This window comes from Argiope bruennichi, chromosome X1 (genome assembly GCF_947563725.1).
Source record: "Argiope bruennichi chromosome X1, qqArgBrue1.1, whole genome shotgun sequence".
NCBI classification, from domain to species: domain Eukaryota; kingdom Metazoa; phylum Arthropoda; class Arachnida; order Araneae; family Araneidae; genus Argiope; species Argiope bruennichi.
Genome location: NC_079162.1, coordinates 12,317,916 through 12,341,547, shown reverse-complemented (window position 1 = coordinate 12,341,547; position 23,632 = coordinate 12,317,916). Strand labels below are relative to the sequence as shown.

Below are 23,632 nucleotides of genomic sequence, written 5' to 3'. Positions count from 1 at the left end.
CGGATCAAAAAAATATTTAAAAAAAAACAACCCTCGGAACCAAATGAGAATATTGAATGTCAGTGTTCTATGAAACATTATTCGAAATTATAACGGACTTCAACCGCCATCTAGTGCCATTTAAAAATTCAAATAAAACGTTCCAAATTGAAATCACGTATACGCGATCATGGCTCCTGGAGTGGGAAAGGCTGATCACATATACGAGATCGCGGGCCATGAAGGAAAATTCGCGTGATCACATATACGTGATCGCGGTCCTCGACGGGTTAAATAAATGATAAACTTCCAATGCTTAAAAATTAATCAATCGCGTTGAAAGAAATTGATATAAATCCTACTTATATGTAAATAACTCTTGAAAAACCCTCGTGATAGAATCGTGTAATATTACAATGGTACTTGAGATAATTTAAAAATAAAATCATTTCGTTAAATGAGTTTTGATATTTTTCCTTTATAGAGCATATTAATAGATCACTAGAAATCAAATAATCCAAAATTTAACAAGAGATAAGTAAAAATAAATATCTTTGATATAAATTTAATTCAATATATCTTTGTGTGTGAAAATCTGTAATCAAGCAATTTATCTTGACATATCATCAGAATATTGTTTCGTAATTAAAGTGGTAAAATGAAAATGAAGCGAAAAATAAGTTAATATATTTTTGCAATATTAAAGTGATATATCTAACAGAAAACCCATGTACATAGTAAATATATCTTCGGAAAAACAACATATGCCAATGTATAGAAAATATGCATTACATAATATATAGATTAATATGCTCAGCTTTTTTTGTTACTTAAACAACAAGAATACATTAATCTGTCTATTGACTTGCTTTCTTTTAAAACAAACATTACATTTGATGTTAAGAAAAGAAAATGAAATATGTTAGATTAAAGCTACTGCTCTAAACTAAATTCATTGGTTTCGCTTGATTAATGACCGTATCTCTGGAGTCCATCCAAACATAATGGCATTTAAAATTCTGTCACTTATGTTATATCACAATTATTTATAGTCGGTTCTGAGATGCAGATATTGGACATAATGTTTCAAACCGAGTATCATGGGACTTCTTCAGCAGCAAGCTTATATTTTTCAGAATTGCAACAGCGATCTTTCATCTTTTACCATTATAGAAGCGCCAGAAAAAGGAAATATAAATTTCGATAATGCATCCTTAGATGAAATTCAGCCCAAGGGCCAAACAAACGATTTAACGCACCTTCGAATCAAATGGGAATGTAAGCCTGCATTGAAATGTGAAACAACTATGGTTCCTCAGGGCAAATGATCCAGTACGGTTATTTTAGGGAACTACTGAATCAATGCTTATCTTTCCAGAGCAAAGAAAAACATTACTCCGACGCTAATACTCTTGGTAATCAGAAAGGAAGAGTGCTTTTTGCTTGAAATAACATGGATGCTTGTTTGCCGAATTTCACCTTCAAAAATGGACTTATATACGATTAAATTCTCACAAGAATTTATTTCTCCGTTTTGTAATATGATAAACAAATGATTGTAGGAATTTGGTTATTTTGATATTCTATACTTATATAAATGAAGCGCGCCTCATTTGGTTTGGGGAATAAATAGGCTTTCCTATTCATATTGATATTATTCGAATATTAAAGATAGCTGTTTAATTTCAAATGCAATCGATAGATATTAATTCACACTGCGCTTGACAAGCATTTGATTCGGTTTCAAAAATGGCGAGGAGAAATTACAATAAATACATAGTTAAATTATTTTTCTCATTTTTTTTTGAATTTTACTAAATAAATAGGGGTGAACAGAAAAGAGAATTTCTGATAAATAGATCGTTATTCAATTTCCTTCTGGTGCAAAGATTAAAAATAACCAACTCTCTGATTCGTCTTGGAACAGATTCGGACTAAACGTTCGGAATATTTCAAAGACATGCAGTGACTTCGGTTTTTAGACCTGAAAGTTACATTTGAATTTAAAATTTCGTTTGAGGATTCATTTTCATGGGGAATAATAAACAGTTTGTCTTTTCACACAAATATTAAAATAATACAAATTTTAATGTAATTTCCATGAACATTTCTGATATTGTTTAACAATTTCTTTTCTAAAAATGGAGTAACTGTTCTTTATTTTATAATAGAAGATTATATGCCATCGAATAAATTTGAGATGTCTTGTACTTGAAAAATTATTTGAAAGTAAATTTATATATTTTTTTGCGCAACGATATCCATCATATTTGATAAATATTTTTCAGACCTAAATGAGTTATTTGAAAGAAAAAAAACAATTTTAAATATTGTAATGTTTTGATATAATTTGACCTGACCAGTTTAAACTAACAATCGGTTAAACTAGATTAAAGCTCGCTTAAATGAGGATACAAGGGAAACGTAATGAATGACATGCAAGATAAAATTAGCAATTCGAGCTATATTATGTTTTTATACATACAAAGAAATTTCCCATTGGAGATGTCTTTAATAATTTTTGAAATTTTTGTAGCTTATTATTATTATTGATATCTTTTGTGAAACCTTTCTAAATTGTTTCTTTATTCTTTAATGCATTTAAAAAAATATTTGTATTGTATTGCTTTTTGTGGTTTGCTATTTGCTGTATTTTATTGAAATTATATGTCAAGATAGAACATTTTATCCTACAAGCCCCATGAATTTCACCAATACTGGAAATGGAAAGACATTTTTTCCCCTGATTTTTATGAGTTTATAGAACTGAAAAACTTAACAAATGAGTACTGAAGTTAATGAAGCTAAAATTTCCTTTATAACTTCTAAAATAAACTGGATATTAACTTAAGAATCATGTTGCAGTTATTACTCAAATAAATTATAATGATGGAAAGAAATGACAAGTTTTAGCTCTCACTTTTCACACAATTTTACACTTAATTTATTATTATGTATTAAATAAAGTATTCAGGTCTTGAAATTATAATTCACCAAAATTCTATGGATGTCTAGGGAGTTCATTAGAATGCACTGTGTTTTTATTATTTGTTGATGAAATTACAACCAATCTATTGTCATGCCAGCAGAAAAATATTTATACATTCTTCCTCCAACAAATAACATCTTCTTGAATTCTTTCAGGCCCCATATTAACTAATCATAATGTAATGATGTGAAGGATATGGAAAGAATTATGATATTCATGTATTTTGATCGTCATCTTTTGCAATTGACATTCGATTGATCTGACAGATATTTAGAAAACTTTTTGAGCGACAATTCTATAACAGATATTTTTGAAAACATACGAAGAGCGACAATTCTATTCTATGCAATTCAATGTAACGCATTATTTAATATTACGCTTCTAATAACTCATATAAAAGGTATTTCCAAATGAAATTTTATACTATTTTTTCAGAATAATACAAAAATTTTAAAGAATTACAAGAAGAAGAATAGTAATGCCTATCAATATAATTTTATAGTAGACATTTATATAAATTCTTTAATTATTTAGATATATTCAAACTTCAAGGCAGAAACTTAGCAAAAATGTAAGGGTGATCAAGAAATAACAGGAGGTGTTTGGAACCCTGTCGCGTGTTATGTACTGGAAGAAATATAACAAAATTCGGCCACCATACATACTAAAGTATGCGGTTTCGATTTGTCAAAATAAAAAAAATAGCACCAAAAAACGCCAATAGGGAAAATTCTGGCGCTGCGATCGAAAACTTCATGTCATTTTCATATACGGGTATTTTTGTGACACAATATCGAGGATAAAAGGAGAGGTTACGGTAATTCAAGTCATTCTGCAAAAATTCGACCGTCGATGGCGTTGTCTCTACGTGAACGTGACTTCATAGTCAAGCTGTTTTATCAGCGGGATGAAAATGCCAGTACTGCTCTTCGTGAATACCGGCGGTTAAAACAGTTACGTAGAGGAAGGATGACCATAACTAACTTATAGAATGATTGAAAAATTTGAAGCAACAGGAATTCTGGATGCGCAACCAGGCCGAGGACATAAAGATATCAAGCAGGAACAAGTTGTAACTGCCGTTTGTGGATCATTCGATAGCTAATAAACAGGCTACCAGCTACAAACAGATATCCCGTTCTCGACAGTGCAGAAGATATTGCGTAAGATCCTGAAATTTTATCCTTATAAGATAACACCCATTCAAGAATCCTAGGGGACAGAAATACCCAGTTTCAGTTTGCTTTGAAATTTTTGGCTCGATTGGAAGTGGATGACGAAAGACAATGGCGAATATTATGAAGGATAAAGCTCACTTTCATATGCACAGACGAATAAATGCCGATAGGCTGCGAGCCATCATCGAAAACTTTCCAATCCACTTCCAATCGAGCCGTAGTGACAACGCCATCGGCGGGCGAATTTTTGCAAAATGACTTGAATTCCCGTAACCCTTTCTTTTATCTTCGATATCGTGTCACAAAATAGCCTTATACGAAAATAACATGATGAAGTTTTCGATCGCAGCGCCAGAATTTCCCCTATTGGTGTTTTTTCTACTATTTTTTTTCTTCTTTTTGACAGATCGAAACCGCATACTTTAATATGTATGGTGGCCAAATTTTGTTATATTTCGTCCAGTTCATAACACGCTACAGGACTCCGAGAACATCCTGTTATTTCTTGATCACCCTGAATATTAAATAGGTATACATGTTTAAATGAGGGCATTTGCTTATAGAAAAGAAAACATTAAAAAAATATTGCTTTTTGTAAAAAAATATTATTAGCGTATCGAGTTCTGTCTTACAAACTCATGAAAAACATTTATGGTACAATACAAATAAATCTCATATAAACAATAATAACATTAAAATATTAAAATTAAAAATAAATTATAATAAATAGCGTCACATTAAGCATTTAAAGAAAAGATAAAACCGCAAAAATCTTATGTTCTCACTTTTGCGTTTTGAGCGAAAAGATAATTTTGTATATGAAATGTGTTATAATAAACAGTTCAGTCAATAGCAGTCAAGTTCTACGACTCAGTAACTTGACGCATTAAGTCGTTAGTTTTAAAGCCAAATTTTATAAATAAAAAATCAAAATATAGATTTTTTCAAACGAAAGAAATGTAGTGATATCGGATGAAAATCAGTCTATTTGATTTAAATCATGGCGGAATTTTCTTTTGGACAAAACAAGAAGAAAAACACAAATATAACTAGTAATTATTTAAATAATAAGGAGCATTTATTTGTTATGTTAATGATTATACATTACAATTATGTTTACTATGATTCTTACATCTGAGTCATCATATTTCTATGGAACAATTGTTGAAACGATTCCATTAAGTCCATTTATATATATCAGCATTCAATTCATATATTTTAATAAATTTCAGAATCAACACACAAACATTTTGAGAGGATAAAAAAAATGAGAACAATATATTATTTATTACACTAAATTATCAAATACACGTTTATTATCAATGATTTGAAGAAAAATACAAATTAAATCCTCGCTTTGCATATAAGTGCGAGAAGGTACTTCTTCCAGGCATTGTTGAGGTTTTGAAAACTTTTCGTTTCTAGTACCCGAAAGTCTGCTGTTTTCTTGGTAGTTCTCACACAAATGAGATCGCCTTTTTACTCCCTCGGCAACTATTAAACTAGATCAGTGATAAAATATCCAATGTTTCCTTAATTCGATCATGATAAAATAGAGCGAAAAACTGTTTTAATAAAAGATTGCGGAGGCTGTCAACACCACGTAAAAGCTCCACTAATGAGCTTCCATTTTTCTGGGGTTTTTTTCTCATCGGATCGTAAAAATCCTTCGCATTTAAGCAGAGTTCCCCAAGGGCATTCTCGAAGCGCGCTGCTTCGAAATTTTAAAAAGAAATAATTAACCCTTGTTTCTCCATTTCACGATTTAAACATATTTTATGAAATCGGGAGTCCTCTCCTTTGTTTAGTTTTATTTTTCAAGCAGAGCTAGATGATTTGTCTTTCTCATTAGAAAATAAATCGTAATTTAGCATGCTTTCGTTAATTAACTGAGTACATATTATCAGCATTGGTGACTATTAGTAGGAAAGATAAATACAAGTCTCGTCCTCGAGCTTCATTTATATAATTTATATTCTTTGTTAAGTAATTAAGTTTTTAAGAAAGAAGCTTAAGGAGGCATTGTGCATCCACTAAACACGTAGACAGGTTTATTTTGAAAAGATTGAAAAGTTTATGTCCCATTTTAGACAAACTGTTTCTACATTCTTCTTCTTTTAATGTTTCGGGCATAAATCCATTGTAAAAACTTATTTCACTTTTATTTCTTTAAACATTTTTGCTACCAGAAATTATGCGTTTGCAATGTGAAACTAAATTTTTTATAATCAATGCTCATTGCAGATGCTATTTGTGAGATATTCACTTTCAGTGTAAACATTTCTTAATGGAGCATTCACCAAGCATAGCCCTCGGTTTCCTTGTGAGAATAAAAAGTTGTATTGAGATATCTCAACAATTTCATGTCAACAGTCATTTAAATTTCTACCATATACAGTTAATCTTTCGCATGAAAATGGTTTTTAAAACATGTGGATTTAAGAGAGCACCCCTAAGCCTGAAATTACATACTAAACTCCATTAAGGTAAACTTATTTATGGAAATCTAATGATTGAGCACGTTTTTCCTGACACAGCACAATAAAATGAGAAGCAATACTTTTAAACCTGCCCCATGAAAAAAAAGAAGAAAAATACATCAATGATGTTTTGTGCTTTCCATTAGCACTGTTTTATTAAGTATAACTCAATCATTTGAACGGTTGCCTTTTATTCTGAAATAAAAAAAAAAAGTTGCTTAGTGTCACATTTTATGCTTAGTTTTTCAAACTTTTAAAGAAGTTAATGTCTTGTAAAAATTTTTTTAAAAAATGCTGGTACTAAACATTTTTTTAATCTAGAAAAGAAAAAAATTCGAGTTTTACTAACAAATACTGTGAGATTAATAAAAAAATGTCTTCAGAAATGTCTTTATTTTACTCACTTTCAAAAATGCGGCATTGCTAAAAATGAAATCTTTACATGTAAAGAGCAACAGAAAATTTTAGTGCACATTCAACGACAGCGAAATAATTATTATCTCCAAGATGCACACATAAAGATTAAGTAATAATCAATTAGAAAACTTTCGAAATCATTACTGCTGTACTGCAGGGTTTACTTTCTTTGATAAATGTACAAATTCTAAGTCGCATAACTCTAAGTCGCAGATTACAGAAATTAACTTGAGGTTTATGTAATTTTCTATTCAGCGTGAAAATTCAAAAGAAAAACATAATAAAAGATTAATTTTTCAACTACGAATTTCTATAGCAAGAAGTTCTTATTCACAGAACATTATTTCATAAAATAACCGTTTAACTGTTTGCTTCATTTGTCATTACATAATTAGCGTGCTTAATGAATAGACATAGTTAAAATCATGTAAATTAAATTTAGCATATTTTGGTATTAATTAATTAAAATCATTATATTCAAGAGAGTTCTACTTAAATTTTGTATAGAAATGTATGTCTGAGATATTTAAACGGTTCTCATTCCTTTAAAAAAGATTCTTCGGGCACTGATTCTGTCATTAACCAAAAATGTATTAAGCGTAAATTTTTATAAAATAAAAACACAATTTAATTTTTTTCGGGCCTTTGGTTTCAACTTATTTATATATGAATTTTATCCTATCTTTGACAAGAAATCTTTTGATAATTTACTTGTTTAAAAATTGAGAGGTAGGAGAAAGACATTCACAGTAAAAAAGAAACGCCTCAGTTAATTTCTTTGTGTATAGCAAGAAATACGGGCAAAAACAAATATGCACATGCATATTTGTAGGTATTATTGAACATCTAACAAACGAATTAGACGCCTAAACACTTAATGTCTCCCTTATTATTTCAACATCGATCACATTTATCTGCTAATAAGTTCCGAAAAAAATTATAGCTATTATATATATCAAGTGTAAGTTATTGAATTATAGAGAGGAAATATCTGTTTAATTAACATTCTCACTGTCAGATCACAATTCAAAAATAATGATGCTAGGCTCAAAACTGATAAAAATTCATTAATAATTTTACATCGAAGTGTTATAAGTAGCAGCAGTAATCAAATTTCAACGTATGATTTTCAGTGAATATCATTTAAAAAATACCTTATATTCAATTTTTATGCGATATTTTAAAGCTAAATACTATGCCTAAATCCAGTATTTTTTTAATAAATTGTGCTTCATTTCATTTAATATTAATTTTCTATAAATTGTATTTGTTATAAGTTTATACATTGACAGACGGAGGAATACTTTGAAGTTTTTACAAGTGCTGAAACCTTCATTCAATCTAAAAGTAAGAAAAATATTCAAAGACTCCAAATTTAGCTAAAACACTTGTTGAGAAGAAATGTCCAGACAAGAGCAATTGGCAAGGCAGCTGCGAAATTAAGATGGAAATTTCAAACAAAAACAGAAGCAGAGGTAATTGTCGTACCTTTAAGCAGTGGATGTGCTCAGTCGTTAACTGGCCACGAATTTGGAACCCAGGTCACGTCTTCAAGACTCTAATTAGAGGAAATCCTGCCTCAATAAAAGCACATCACGGTCTTCGTTAGCAAACGTGGCATACCCCTATCTTGAGGAAACTCAGTTTAAGATCTTGAAAGGCACTCCTTCAACTGAAATACGACAGTATTTTTACCTTTACAAATCCCAGTCAAAATAGTGTATGGGCCGATACTGTACAGTTTAGCATATTGGAAAGTTGGTAAATTACTTTTCTTTGACAGAGCTGAATATAAGAATAGAAAAATATATTAACCAACTAGAATGGGTTAATCATTGCATTGGACATTTAACGCTAGTCCTGCAACGTACTTTTTAATAAGTTAAAAAAAAAGCGGCAATTCCTTTTCATTGAATAAGAAACTATTTCATGTTTTAATAACCAAAGCAGCTTTTGGACTAATATTTTCCTTGAGTTGTTTAATAAGTTTGACTCTTTTTCTCTTCAAAGAACGTTTCGGCGCTCTCATTATTTCTCACAATTTTAACACGTTGTAGTGGCTTTTGTTAATTACACTTTCAATGTTCAATCCAAACACTTGAAGTTATTTTATCAGGGTACTATTTCAGAGTGATTCAAGCTGTTAGAAATGTTTTTACAAAAACGTTGTTATTCTACGATGCTCACTTAATAATCCTATTATGAAAACTAAAAATTTGTTGCTTTAAAAATTGAGCATTTACAAAAGATAATTGTAACTAACTATTTATCAAATTTATAATTTAATACTATTATTTTAACTGTGAAAAGCAATAAATAGACGCAACGAGATCTGACCTCTATTTCTCATGATATTGTGTTTGTCAAAGTTAATATTAATGTTCTATCTTCTGCTTTCATGTTCTACTTAATTATTTTTTCTGTTCTACCTTATATATGTATGTGTGACATTAATTCGATTCTCTCATGGACGGATTTTGAATCACGCTTCACTAGTTAATATGAAGTGACCCTGTTTTTGTTGCGAAATTCACAGTGTGTACTATTTAAATATGTAAGCTTTCTTCACAATATGACTATTTTTTCTCACGGTATTCAAAAGAACACGAAGAGTGAAGATTAAATGGCAAAAAGTAGATAGCTAAAGAACGAAATTACAAATATTTAATTGTTATTTTAGAACTTAACTCCAAAACATAACTTATTGTGAAAAAATAAAGTTGAAAAAGAGTTAAAATAAAGAAAAACTATTGAGTCCAGCTTATTATATGTTTATTAAGGATTTATACTTTCCCAAAAATAATGTTTTAATTCAATAGTAGTGTGGTTCTCTTTCATTTTTCATTATTATAACCTCTGCACTCGGATACGCCAAGTAGGAAATATAGCGAAGTACCCGATTCTACACAGAGTTTACTACATCAGCCAAAGGTATCCTGTGACCACTTAAAACTGCAAACAAGAAAACTGGAATAAATGATAGTAAAGGCGACAATCTTTTTTATCTTATGAAGTTGATAGAAAATTTTGGTCAAAAAATAAAAAGAACGTGAAAAAACATTATTAAAGATAATATTGTTTTCGAACGTTTTGAACGAACCGAAAAACAAAACATTAAAACAGAGCAATCAAAAGAGCAAGAATAAGAAGAACTGATATTAAAAAAAATGTCAAATCAAAAAAACTTAAATTTGTGATTGATATCTCTTCCGATAAAGACACATCACACATTGATTATTTTTTGTATTGGAATCATATATTTCCTAAACTCAAAGAAAGAAGAAGTGTTGATATAATGTTATGTCAGGGCCCATGAAAACTGCATTGGAGTGTAGAAAGTAGGTGACTATTTTACATGTGAATTCTCTAAATAATATACTTAAATCGACTTATAAAATAAAAAAAAAGTTTGCTGCTTTTTGCCACTAAAATTCAGGATTTCCGAATTTTCCATGAAATGAAGATTTGCACCTAATCTCACTCCACTAACCGAGTAATTTAATTTTTCAATGAAAATTCATTGATATAAAGTCATGATACAATGAATTTTCAGGAATAATTTCTTATAAATAAGATTCAGTATCTACCATGTATTTATACATTCACTATATATAATATACAATGATGATGATGTCGTGTCCGCGTTACCACTGAAAGGGGATGCAGTAGCTTCTGAGGATAAAGAACCCTGAGCACCCGAGAACAGAAGTCTGACTTCTAGCTCATATGAAGATGACACTCACACACTCGCTTGCACAACCCTTTTTATAGGGGGGCTCTTTCACAAACCTCACAGATAGAACAACCATGTCCGAACCAGGACTCGAATATAGGAGGCCCGCATCTTGGATGAGGTACCCCTAGACCAGGACGCCGGTATATAATATACAATGGATATTTTAATTAAATCTGACAATATCTAGATAGAATAGCTATGCTCTAGCAGATATTCAAATCTTAGCAACCCGATTTTACGGAAATATATTTTTTTTTCTGTGTTTTTCCCATTTCATTGAGACAAATCTGTAAGGGATTTCTGTCTCCCTCTCCATTTCTATATCATTGTATGCCATTTCGTTAACTATTTGACACCATAAGTGAATATTGATAGTGAATTAACAAATTATAATGATAAGGAATTATATTTTCAGAAACCAGTTCTTTTTCACTGAAAATCATCTCATTTTTCCAGATCGAATCTTTAATGAATTATAATGCTATATGAGAACACATTCACTTTCATTTCTTTCTTTTCTTTTTTTAGCTAAAGCAATGATCTACTACCAAGTTTCAAGTTTACTATGAAATTAAAAGCATCGAGTGAGAAAAAAACCCCGAATCCATGGCTTGGGTGTAAAGTTGAGGTTTATTTAATCCTTTAATTCATTTATCTGATTGTATTAAAATAATAAAAGAACAGTCATCATGCTTGCAGTTATTGATAAAAGCTTAGAATTCAGCAAATCTTAACAGATGAAAATTCTCTGAGATAATTCATTATTGGATCTTTACAGTTGTGATAGAAATTTATTTGCATGCCTAAACATATACCTTATATGTTATCATTCTATTACAAAAATTTGTGATGAAAGCATAAGATTTACCAATTGGTATCACCACTGATAACTCTCAGAACTCTCACAATCAAAGCCTATTCATCTGAGTAAGCGAACTTCTGTGTTCAGAAAACGTTTTCGATCAGCAGGTTATATATTAAAATAAGTTCATTTTATATGCGATTCATGTGATTATAATTTCGAATGAATTACTAAACGAGTTCTCTAAGCATCATAAAGAATATGTATTATTTGTATACATGAAATCTTTAATCAAAAGTATTGCCCGCTCCGAACACAAAAGATGAAATTAAAGGAAACATTAATTGCTCTTTTGAACTATTACTAAATCCGCATGAGAAAGCAAAATAAAAGATGACTTTATCTTGGAATATTTGACTGAAAATATTTACACCATTTTCAATTTGTCAACGGATAGTTAACGTTACATAAATGTTAAAGTATACAACCAAAGTATTTTATAAATAAATAATTCAATATACAACAACTTCCGTTTTATGCAATTTAAGAATTTATTATATTTCATTTGTATTGTTTCATTTGTCATTAAGAAAACAATTTTAACCAATTATTAAAAAATTGCGTAAAAGAATCTAAAATACACAAAGAAGAAATAAAAATGAGTACAACCAACACTTCATGTAAGAAGTATAAATACCCAATATCAACACATAAATTACAAAAAGCACATATTTTAAAATGTAACCGTTGAAGTGCAATGAGAATATTTCAAAGTCATCGTAATAGAAGGTCTTCAAAATGCATGTGTCGAATTTTACAATGAAATTACACAAATGAGAAGAAGCATTTCGGTTGAAGAATAATAAAAATTAACGTCTTCATTTCATTCCGTTAATGAGAACCAATTTGATACTTACCTACCTCAACATTGCTGTTCCATAAGGATAATTAATTTGACAGTGAGTTTCTGCAATGTTAATGACTACCTCTCCTAAAAGAGTTAAAGCATCTAGAGGACAGACTATCGTTAGCTGCCGCTCCTTCTCTGTAAGGAATATAGCTGCCAATCAAATCGCGCAGAACCTTGATGTTCAAGATATTTGCCGTCCAAATGAAACAGGATTCGAATGTTGAAACAAACTAACGAATATATATATATATATATATATATATATATATATATATATATATATATATATATATATATATATATATATATACACAAATTTAATGCAAGTCTAATTAGCTTAAACAGTAAATTATAGACTAACTTTTATTATCTATAATGGCATCTGAAAGCTATTTCTAAAGTCATAATTTTTTATCATTATCTTAGTATAATATTTGCAATAAATAATGAAGTAGTTAATCATGCACAGAGAAAAAGATTTCGGTTTCAAATAATTGACATTAATTCGACGGTACCGGTAATTAATTTTCCTTTTTCCTCTTTTTTGAGATTGAAGCATCATGCAACATCATTATTATTACTTTCATATTCAAGCTTTTATGACTGGCTTTCCTCTTACTATCGTTCTAATTTAACCACGAACATTTGAAAATGAGACTAAATAATGGTACGCAACAGGTTAGAAAGATAGTAAGGAATCTAGAAGCTTCTGAGATGGATTCGTTTGAGATTAACATCTAAAAACGAAATTGGCTTTAAAACAAAATTTCATTTTCATAGTTCCTGCCATATTAAAAGTGCAAGCAATAATATGCTTGGATAAGTCTATATTCACTTTTTCGAATGATAAACAAATTATGTGTAATGATTCCTTATAAATCTCCGCTGAGAATACAGAAAACATTCTGAAAGAGAAAATTTCAACAAAAACTTCAAATTTTTGTAGAAATTCTGATTTTAGTATTTTAATTAGGCTGCTTCAGGGTAATGCTCGATATAATGACTGCATTATTTATTATTTTTTTATACATTGCAGGGAAAAAAATACTAAATGTTTATCAGATAAGGCAGCGTATAAAAAAAGAACAAACATTTCGAAAAACAATGATTGTTTTGGAGGATCAATTTACTTTAAATCTGACAAATAAAGAAAATATATCACATTTGTTTGGTGGTAATAAAGGCTTCACCAAATATCTCAAGAAATGCAATATTTTCTGATGCTACAATGAATGTTTTCAGAATTCTCTTGTAAATCTCTTGAATAATGAAATCAACGTTTTTATAAAATCATTGTTAAATAATGATCATTATTAATTAAACATCCATTGCTAATTAAAAAATGAATATTTAAATAATGAAAATACACTTGAGTGATGTTCAGTATTTGGGATGATTTCTCTAAAGATTCGTTACCTATCGCACTCCCAAAATTGATCTTCAAGCGAAGAATAAATAATCCATCCAAAATTTTCTGCCGGGAAGATTAAAGTTAATCCTATAGACATGCAATGGGTTTATGATCGGGACATTTTTTATTACAAGTCTTCAAATGAGACAACCGGACAGGGAGAGATTAAATGAAGCGTTTTATCATCTTATCTCAGTTACATAGTATTCCACCAATGAATAAAAGCAGTTTAGATATGGAGTAATCTATGCGAAATATAGTTAAATATGTTACATTAGTGTTGTTTGGATTTGTAGAAATCGTATACAATAAGATTAGATATTATAAATCTTACTTATGAAGTATTCTGAACATTAGAATACGTGTCAGCCCTTAATGTCATGAAGAGTATTTCCAGAATATTATCTAAACGGGATCCAATGACTGATTTCTAAATTACCATAAACGCCTCGTTTCAGTTAGAAAAACGCTGCAGAAAACGTAAGGAATTATATTTTGTGTTGTTACCTTCAATAAATATTCTTCTGATAAAATTACTAAATCTAAATTTTTATTCAATTCTTCTTTCTATTAATCATATGTTCTAAACATGTTTGTCATATTAAAATTTTAAAAGAAATATTTCACTCTTCTGTAATCAAAATTGATACAGTTTTAAAGGTTGAATTTCATTATAATAGACGAGTCAACTCATCCCTCGAGGAAACGAATTGGTCTAAAAAATAATTTGGTCTAAAACAGTGTTATTAGAAATTTCATAATTTGGTCAATTTTAAAGGTAAAAAACTGGATTTTTTGTGAAAAATATTGAAATTTCTATTTATATTAGAAATATTTCAAATATAAACACATAAAATAAATAAATTTTTATTTTAAATATAAATATAAACTAAACATATTTTACAAAATTTGACATAAAAATGGATAAAAATTTCTAAATTTTTACAGTGCTACATTTATTGACTGAAGCAATTTAGCAAATAATTTTGACACCATTTAAAGCTTTTCTTCACCTGAAACATTATGTCTACGTCTAACAGGTCATAAATGAGCAATTGAGGGAAGATTAGAGTATATATCATATTTTAAATTTGAAAAAAACAATTCAATAGAGTTAATTATTGTCACATTTAGTGTCACACTTCTACAATAAGCGGTAAGAAATAACTCCATTTTAAACTGTAATTTTTAAAAATAAATGCAGTTCATACTTTCTATTTATATCTCTCTAATCATATGCTTGCAAGGTTAATAATTGAATGTAATTAATAATTAAATATATATATAACATCCCTAAAATTATTTAAATAGTTAGCTTCATATACGTCAACATTAAATTTCAGAAATAGTTTTTATTTGCGGTTGAACACTCAACACAAGCATTATTTATACTTTTCATATAAAACTGAATTTTGTTTGTTGATTCTAGAATAATGCTTAACTCGACATATTTTACGCAGTAAGCGCGACAGTTATCAGAACTAAATTATTTGCTTTTGCAATGTAAGCAAAGTTTTAAAAAAAGAATCTTTAAATACGTTTGGTAACTTGAGGTAGATACTTCACACCTGAGAAGAAGTTGAGATAAAATTTATTGCTCTTAGCCCTATTTATTCTGCCGAGGCCTGAAATTAATCAAGAAATATCCCCACCTATTCCACAAAGAAGAGCTTAAACTTTGTGTACCTTTGTTGCAGAAATTTAATGAGAGGAAGATATTCTGTTCTTGTGAAAAGAAAGAAATGATGCACCTTCGTAACATGGCGCTAATTGGTTGCACTGACGTTCAGGAGTTCAGCTCGGGTTGCCGAAGAATTTATATTCTTCATAATAATAATAAAGCTACTTTATGAATCTTGTTAAAGGAGCTATAAACTTGTTTACCTAGCTTATTAAAATGGATGACATTTTTAACACCAAAAGTGTCGCTTTTAAAGTATGTATAGTGATTTATGATACTGTTTCCATTGCACTCGTGTATGCACTCCATATGCATTGTTTGTTTTCGAATAATTAACAAAGTTTTTGCCACTACACTTTTTCTCTCAATTGAATAGCTGAATAAACAACGAAGAATTGATGAGTTTAGGCAAAAAGAAATAACTCTGGCACAATGTATACAAACAACTTAGTTTTTGGACTTTATTTCAAAAATTTCCCACACTTCTAATAATTCTCACAATTTAAGCCAGGATTCTTTCTTTTATCTATAAAATGATCGATTTATTTGAACTAAAGTAACTCAAGCATTTAGAGTTAATATTGTTATTCGGGGAATTTTCAATTTAGACTATTCTATAAAAATCGTTTAACACCACTTAAGCAAATTCTACAAAATATAAAATTAGCTCATTTTAAATTTTTTGACGCCAGGAAGTATAAAATAAAGATTAAAAAAAATAAAGATTTGCCTACAAATTTCGTAAACATTCTTTTGTTGAGTTCTTGCATATTTTACGAGAAATTAAATCAGGTGCATACAACTGAAAATACTTAGAAAATATTTAATTATTAATTACATGAATTCAATGATACATTTGCACAACTGTCGGAAATATCCTAGTTTGCTTTTAAAAGATATTTACTACAGGGAACAAGAATCATTGCGTGATGTTTCGTGATGATGGTCTAATGATCAGTGAAAATGACGCAAAAATATAAAAAAGATTTTAAAATTATAAAAGTCCACTTCCATTTAATTATTTAATTTAAGCAAATGTTGTTTATTGATCATTTTTAGCCAAAATTGGTCTCTATAATTTGAAATAGATAACTAGTTTTCCTCCAACTCATTCATTGGATGCTCAGAAATACTTGACTAATATATATAAAAATGCCAATCCTTTTTCGTTTTTATTTAAACTTTAATTGAAATCATAATGTGTCGGTTTGAAACTGTAATATCATTCATTTTTCAATCCCAGTGACAGAGTAGGGATAAATAGTGCATGGTTTACAGTAAACTTGTATTTTCCCTACCTTATTTGGTTTTGTAAGGATGTTTTAAATTTAAACAATGATTTATACTAACAGCTGTCTTTGAGGATGGCGCCCAAGATAGACTGCTCTAAAACCGTTCCCTTCCTTAGAGATGCAGTTATTTAATGTTTATAAGAGATGTTTTATAAATCTGAGAGATTAAATAAATTCCGAAGAGATGTTTATAAATCTGATAAATTCTCTATTAAATTTTGTATTAAAACTTAGCGATTTAAATTTTAAAATGTTATCAACATAAAATCAACTCAAGCTAAAGCATTTATGTAATGGATGCTATCGTCTGTCAACGGTGATTACACAAAAATATTAAAAGCCTGACATTCTATCAAAAATCCAATGTTAATTAAAGTATGTATGTTCGGTTTTCAGAATTCGTTATATGTTAAAGGCGAAGAGATGTATATAAATCAGGTAAGCTCTCTATTAAATTTTGTATTAAAACTTAGCGATTTAAATTTAAAAACGTTATCAACATAAAATCAACTCAAACAAAAGCATCAAAAAAGGAATACGCTTATCCAACAATGTTCGGAAGGATATAAAAAATAAGATAGAAATAGTAAAAATTTCTGTATGCAATATCATATATACGTAATACATACGATATATAATACATGCGATATGGATGGTAGAGACATTATCAAACAACTATAATTTTCACGGTAATTTAATAAATACGTAATAATTTATTGAAATGAAGCATTTATGTTTAATTACTCATAGTTTCAGATTAACCTTCGGGACACTCGTATGAACTTAACATTTTTTCTACTGTATTATTTAATATAAAAGTTACGGTTTTGTTAGGGAAATAGTAAGATTAACAGCTTATTGCTATTCATACTAATCACGATTAGCGCCAATAATAACCAATAAAAAATCTGGTTGTACTAATATTAGTTGGTTATTAACAACTATCAGCCTTTCGCAATCAGCAGATTCACCGGGATTATAGGATGAGTTTACTACTTCCAATTAAATCTTTTGTGCATAAATTACTGTTCATGATTTAATAACCAGTTTTTTTAAGAGCAAAACTAGTCACTGACATTAAAACCGTGTTGTTTTGATATTCTTACATCTATCCTGTACATAGTATACATAACCCATTCTAACGAAGTCAAGTCCCATAACATCACAGTCTCATTAAAAATAAATTAATTAACAGTCTCATTAAATCTCTGTCGCACTAAAACAAAAATTAAAAAATAAATTATACTTTTCTAAATATTCCTCACTAGATTCATTCCTTTCATGCCTTTTCATGCCTTTGGTGATCAGTTATTTCGCTGGTGATATTGGTTTTATATAATGTTATTTAAACCGTTTAGACATAACTTTAATTCCATTATTCGGCCAAACTGTCAGACATTAAAACCATTTATTTCTAATATCTTATTTCAGTTCCATTTACTGCGTACATGAATTTTTCTAATGGAGAACTGTCCAATATCACCATAATGCTATTAAAAATGTAAGTGTCCTGTTCTTCTGTCTTCAGAATTTCGCGGTCTTCTAACTTCACTTGTTAATTTATCCTATTAACTGCACAGATATTTAACAAAATTCTTCTTCTTTAGCTTTCAATAACGGAAAAAAATCTCGCAATTAAATATTGGATGAAATAATAAAAGTGGTTTAAACTTCAGATCAACAATATAATCTATTGTTCACAATTAAACAAAAAAATGTTATTTTTAAAAAATTGCAAAATTCAGTAAAAAATTGACACGATTAATAAATTGATATCATTAAAACAATAATTTTTAAAATTTTAAAATGATGCAAAAATTATTTTAGTGCAGCAATATTTTAGGAAGATGTCAAGTAAAAATTACAAAATCCTGTTTAATCTCTAATTAATTCAAATTCTAATATTTTTTTTTAAAGAATCACTCCAAGCTACTTATTTCTACATCCAAGATATATATGCGCCAAATTTCATAACCACAGGCCAAACGATCTGGCCTGTAAGACACCGATACACACACGCACACCTTTTTTCTTGGCAGATAGAATTATGATAATTATTAATAATAACCACTCAACGAATACAACGTAACACGTATAAACTGCTCTTCAAATAATATACATTTATATATTTAATAAAGTATATTGGAAAACTTTATTTTATAGAAAAAAATATTTTCGAAAAAAAAATGGAAGGAATACATAACCAAATTCTGAAACCAAACAAAAACTTTAATTTCAATGAAGGAAATGTAAATGGTGTCTGTATGCCAATAGGAATTTTTAATTTCAAAATAAGAATCATTTTTTATTTTTATTTTAAGAAACAAGACTCTGTTGTCGATGATTTATTACTATCATAAATACATCAATAAAATTTCTTTTGTTTAAATATATTCAGTTAAAAATACATTTTCAAACAAAATTTGGTTTGTTTCTTGTCTAAATTATCTTTTATTTGAAAGAAATTTTTGTAGTCATAATTACTAAAAATAATAATGAGATATCTTATATAAATTCAGGTTTGTAATTATTCATTTGAATTGTTCATGGTTGTCAATAAATGAAAATTCATAATGAGAAAAAGTAAATTAAATTATTCTTAAATAAGAATTTTCTAAAGGTAAATTCATTATTTTATTCATAAAGGCTTTTAATTAAAAACTTATTTTTAATCTTTGCTCGAAGAAACAAAATCATTAAAATATTACTAAGAATATTCAACAGAATTTAAATACAATTTTCGTGGTTTGAAAGATAACATCTTTAATTAATAGAAGAGTTCCGTGGAGGAGGGCACCTCGTAATTCAGGATGAGAAGCTTACGGCATGGTGGTGGTTTCTAGCCACGCTCATGGGTAGACAAAAAAAGTAAGGGTCTGGCTCCCTTTATCAATAACAGGGCATACTTCCCAACGGAAAAGTTATACCGTGGCCGGTGATGGTCCTTAGGACTCAACCACAGTTCCTGGTAGTGTTGCTATTGAGGCGGTCGTTTGTCTTCCGACGGGTCGAAGTAGCCAGTTTGTGGCTAATTAATATTAAGATATGACAAGTAATATACAAGTTTATACAAGTAATAATTAAATAAAAACTGACATTAAAAATATACTTGTCATCTAATAACAATTTTCTCGAAAATGCTATAAATATTCAGTTTTTAGTACCCAGATAAATCTAAAAAATGCAAACCTCATTCTTAAAGAAAAATATAGTAACTTCAGCATTGCTTTTATGTGCCCTATTGAGAATAACCCAACTAACTCTCAATCGGCTGATAAACCCAGAACTGAAAACCGCACGAATGGGCCAATCGAAGCAGTGGGAAATACTGCAGTTTACAAAAGAGACTTTCTTTTCGCTGAACTCTCCGAACTTTTGATGGGGAAAAAAGCAAATCATAAGTTTAGGCTAAATGATAATGAAAGGGTAAAGGCCTTTGCCCTTCTCAGTGATCTGCGAAATCTTCTAAGAGAAAAGGAGGAAAAAGAGGCTGAAGAAGAATCCATAGCAAAAGAAAAAGCGAAACCAGCAAAAACATACGCTGAAGCCACGGCCACCAAACAAGCCCACACAGTACTGTTGCTCCCCAAAGAAAACAGCAAAGAAAATGTTAAAAAGTTGGTAGAAGAAAACATACAACCAACGAAAGAAAAAATGGCCATTAATGCAGTTAGGCCTCTTAGGAACAAGGGGATCGCAGTCGATTGCTCGGATGAAGAAGGGGCGCAGAAATTAATTCAGATGGTTCAGGGAAACCAGAGGCTAGCTGAAACAATCGAATGCAAGAAACCATCGACCAGGCACCCTAGATGCATCGTATATGATATTCCAAATGGGATCGCAGATGTAGAGGTGTTGGAAGTACTGGAACTCACCATCGGAGCTCCTAAAGATTCTCTGAAGCCGAGCTTTAGAATCAAGGGAAGAGGGGACTGCAGTCACCTGGTAATCTCAGGAAGGCCGGAGTATATCAAATTTTTACTTAACCAGAAGAAGGTTCTCATAAATTGGAAAACACACTCCATTAAAGAACACTTCAGCGTTCGGAGGTGCTTCAAGTGCCAACGCTATGGACACATCCAGACAAAATGTTTGTCATCGAAGCATTACTGCGCTCATTGTGGCCATGAGCATCAAACTAAGTACTGCAGAAACAACTTGGAATCATGCATTAATTGCCATGAAGAAAATACGCAGAAAGGTGCACGGTTCAACATCGACCATTCGGCATCACACAATAGATGTCCCACATATTTGAAAGAAATAGCAAGGTACCGAATGACCCTACAGTATGAATAACGACAATTGCTCCAACTCAAGCTCTACGCCATTTACATCACAACAACCTTTTCTTCACTCCTTCACAGGTTTCAACTGGCCTTCTAAGTCTTCATCCGACCTTGGTCTAACCATCCTTCAAATCAACTTAGCCAAATCAAAAACAGCTACTTCAATCCTGGCTAAAACGGCCATGGTCCATCTTCCAGATATAATACTAGTTCAAGAACCTTACATAAATGAGGGAAAAATCACAGGAATCCCATCTTCATGGAATCAATGGCTTTCCAACAACCAAAAAGCAGGTTTAATCGCCCTTCCTTCCTGCCGAAGCCCAGTTTTTCTTCAATCTACGGATAACTCCACAGCAATTAAAATACAAATGGATAAAGGCCCACTGACAATAATTTCCTCCTATTCTTCGCCACATTCAAACATTTCAGAAACTTTACAAGACCTTGATGTTCTTCTCAAGAGCATCGGAACGGAAATGGCTCTCATCGGGGCAGACCTTAATGCTCACAGTAGAATCTGGGGATACAGAGATGAAAATGCCAGAGGATCCTTAGTGGAAGATCTCATAGCAGCAAATCATTTGTTTCTCCTAAACGACAAAAATTCTCCCCCTACTTTTGAAACTAACAATGGAAAAGGCTGGCCAGACCTTTCAATCATGAAAGGAGCATACCTCGCCTCAATCTGTAATTGGGAAGTCCTCGAGGATTACTCTCTAAGTTACCATAAATACATCAAAATTCATATCTCCTCTCAACGCAAAGGCTCGAGCTACTACCGTTTTAAAACAGCATATGGCGGTCACAGTAAAATGATTCAGCAACTCAGCACAAAATTCCCAGAGCTTCTCAACTCAATAGCCTCTTCTCAGAATCATGAAGATCTCTCGTCAGCCACATTTAATTTACAACTTGAAATCTTCAAGGCATGCAAAACAACTTACAAGGTAAAAAATGTCAAGACTAAACATAGCATCAACTGGTGGACACAGGAGCTCGAAATTAAGAAAAAGGAACTCAAGGCATTAAGAAGAAGAGTACAACACTCTCAAGGGTCTCTCAAGCAACATTTTAAAGAAATAGAATCAAAGAAAAGAAAGGAATTCAAAAAGGCCACCAAAAAAGCAAAACGGTCCTCCTTCCATAATCTCTGCACCGATTCAACAAACCCATACGGTATACCATATAAAGCATGCATCAAAAACGCCCAACCACCTTCAGAACTCTTCAAGCTCTTGGGGAACTCCAACGTAGGGGAAGCTAACACATTCGCCCAAGAAATCCTCAAGGCTCTTTACCCTCCAGCCCAAGATACTGCACTTCCCGAAATCCCTAATAGTCCTTTCATTCCGGAACCTCCATTTTCAAAAAACGAAATAAAACAAATCCTTCGTAAAGCTCCACCTAAAAAAGCACCAGGTTTTGACTCCATAGACAATATAATATTGAAAGAAATTAACAAGAACTTCCCGGATATTCTCCACGCCTTCTTCAATAAGTGCCTCCAACTGCAATGCTTCCCTACTCCACTCAAAAAAGGAATGATAATACTATTTCACAAGAAGGGTAAGAACAAAACAGACATCAGTTCTTATCGCCCCATCTCTCTTCTTCCCACCATTGGCAAAACCCTTGAGAAACTCCTTTTGCAGAGACTTAATCATCACCTCAGAGTAAATGACTTGCTCCATCCAAACCAATTTGGTTTTAGGGATGGAAAATCCACAGACCACGCAATACAGCAATTAACAGGAAAAATCCATAATTTCAAACAGCAAAACGAACACATTCTGGTAATTTCTTTAGACATCCAAAGAGCTTTCGATAATCTGCAATTCTCTTCCATCCGCAATAGCCTCGATAAACTTAAATTCAATTCAAAAACTACAGAAACACTTAAAGATGTCCTAGAAAATAGAGAAGTCCTTCTTCAAACATCTCAAGGTACTGCCGCATGGTCACAGCAGAAAGGCTGCGCGCAAGGATCCTGTTCTGGACCAGTTTTTTGGAATCTTGTCGCAAACGAAATTCTTTCTGAAAAATGGCCACCTAACATTCACCTCCAGGCATTTGCAGACGACTTTGTTTTTGTAGTAGCCGAATCAACAAGAGCAAAATTGAAATCAGCCGTCCAGGATGCTCTCTCAATCTTCAAGCGCTGGACCGACAAGCATCACCTTCAAATCTCCGTAGAAAAATCATGTAATATCTTGATAAGCAAATTAGTCAATGGCCCAACAATTAAATGGAATAACGTAACAATAAAAAGGCAACAATCTTTAAAATATCTCGGTGTTACTATCGACAATAAGCTAAACTGGATTCCTCACCTCCTTAACACCAAAACGAAGGCGATTCTCTTATACCAAAATCTCAGCAGAATTGCTGGTTCCACATGGGGTCTGAAAAAAGAATTCAGGCGTCATCTCTACTTCACCGTTGCCGAGAAAATGATCCTACATGGA

General features: G+C 30.9%; 1 protein-coding gene across 4 annotated transcripts in view; it reads right to left on the bottom strand.

The window, feature by feature from the left end:
- Window positions 1-23,632, bottom strand: part of LOC129959074 (leucine-rich repeat-containing protein 24-like) — a 497,442-nt gene that overhangs the window by 363,023 nt on the left and 110,787 nt on the right. The window lies entirely within an intron of this gene.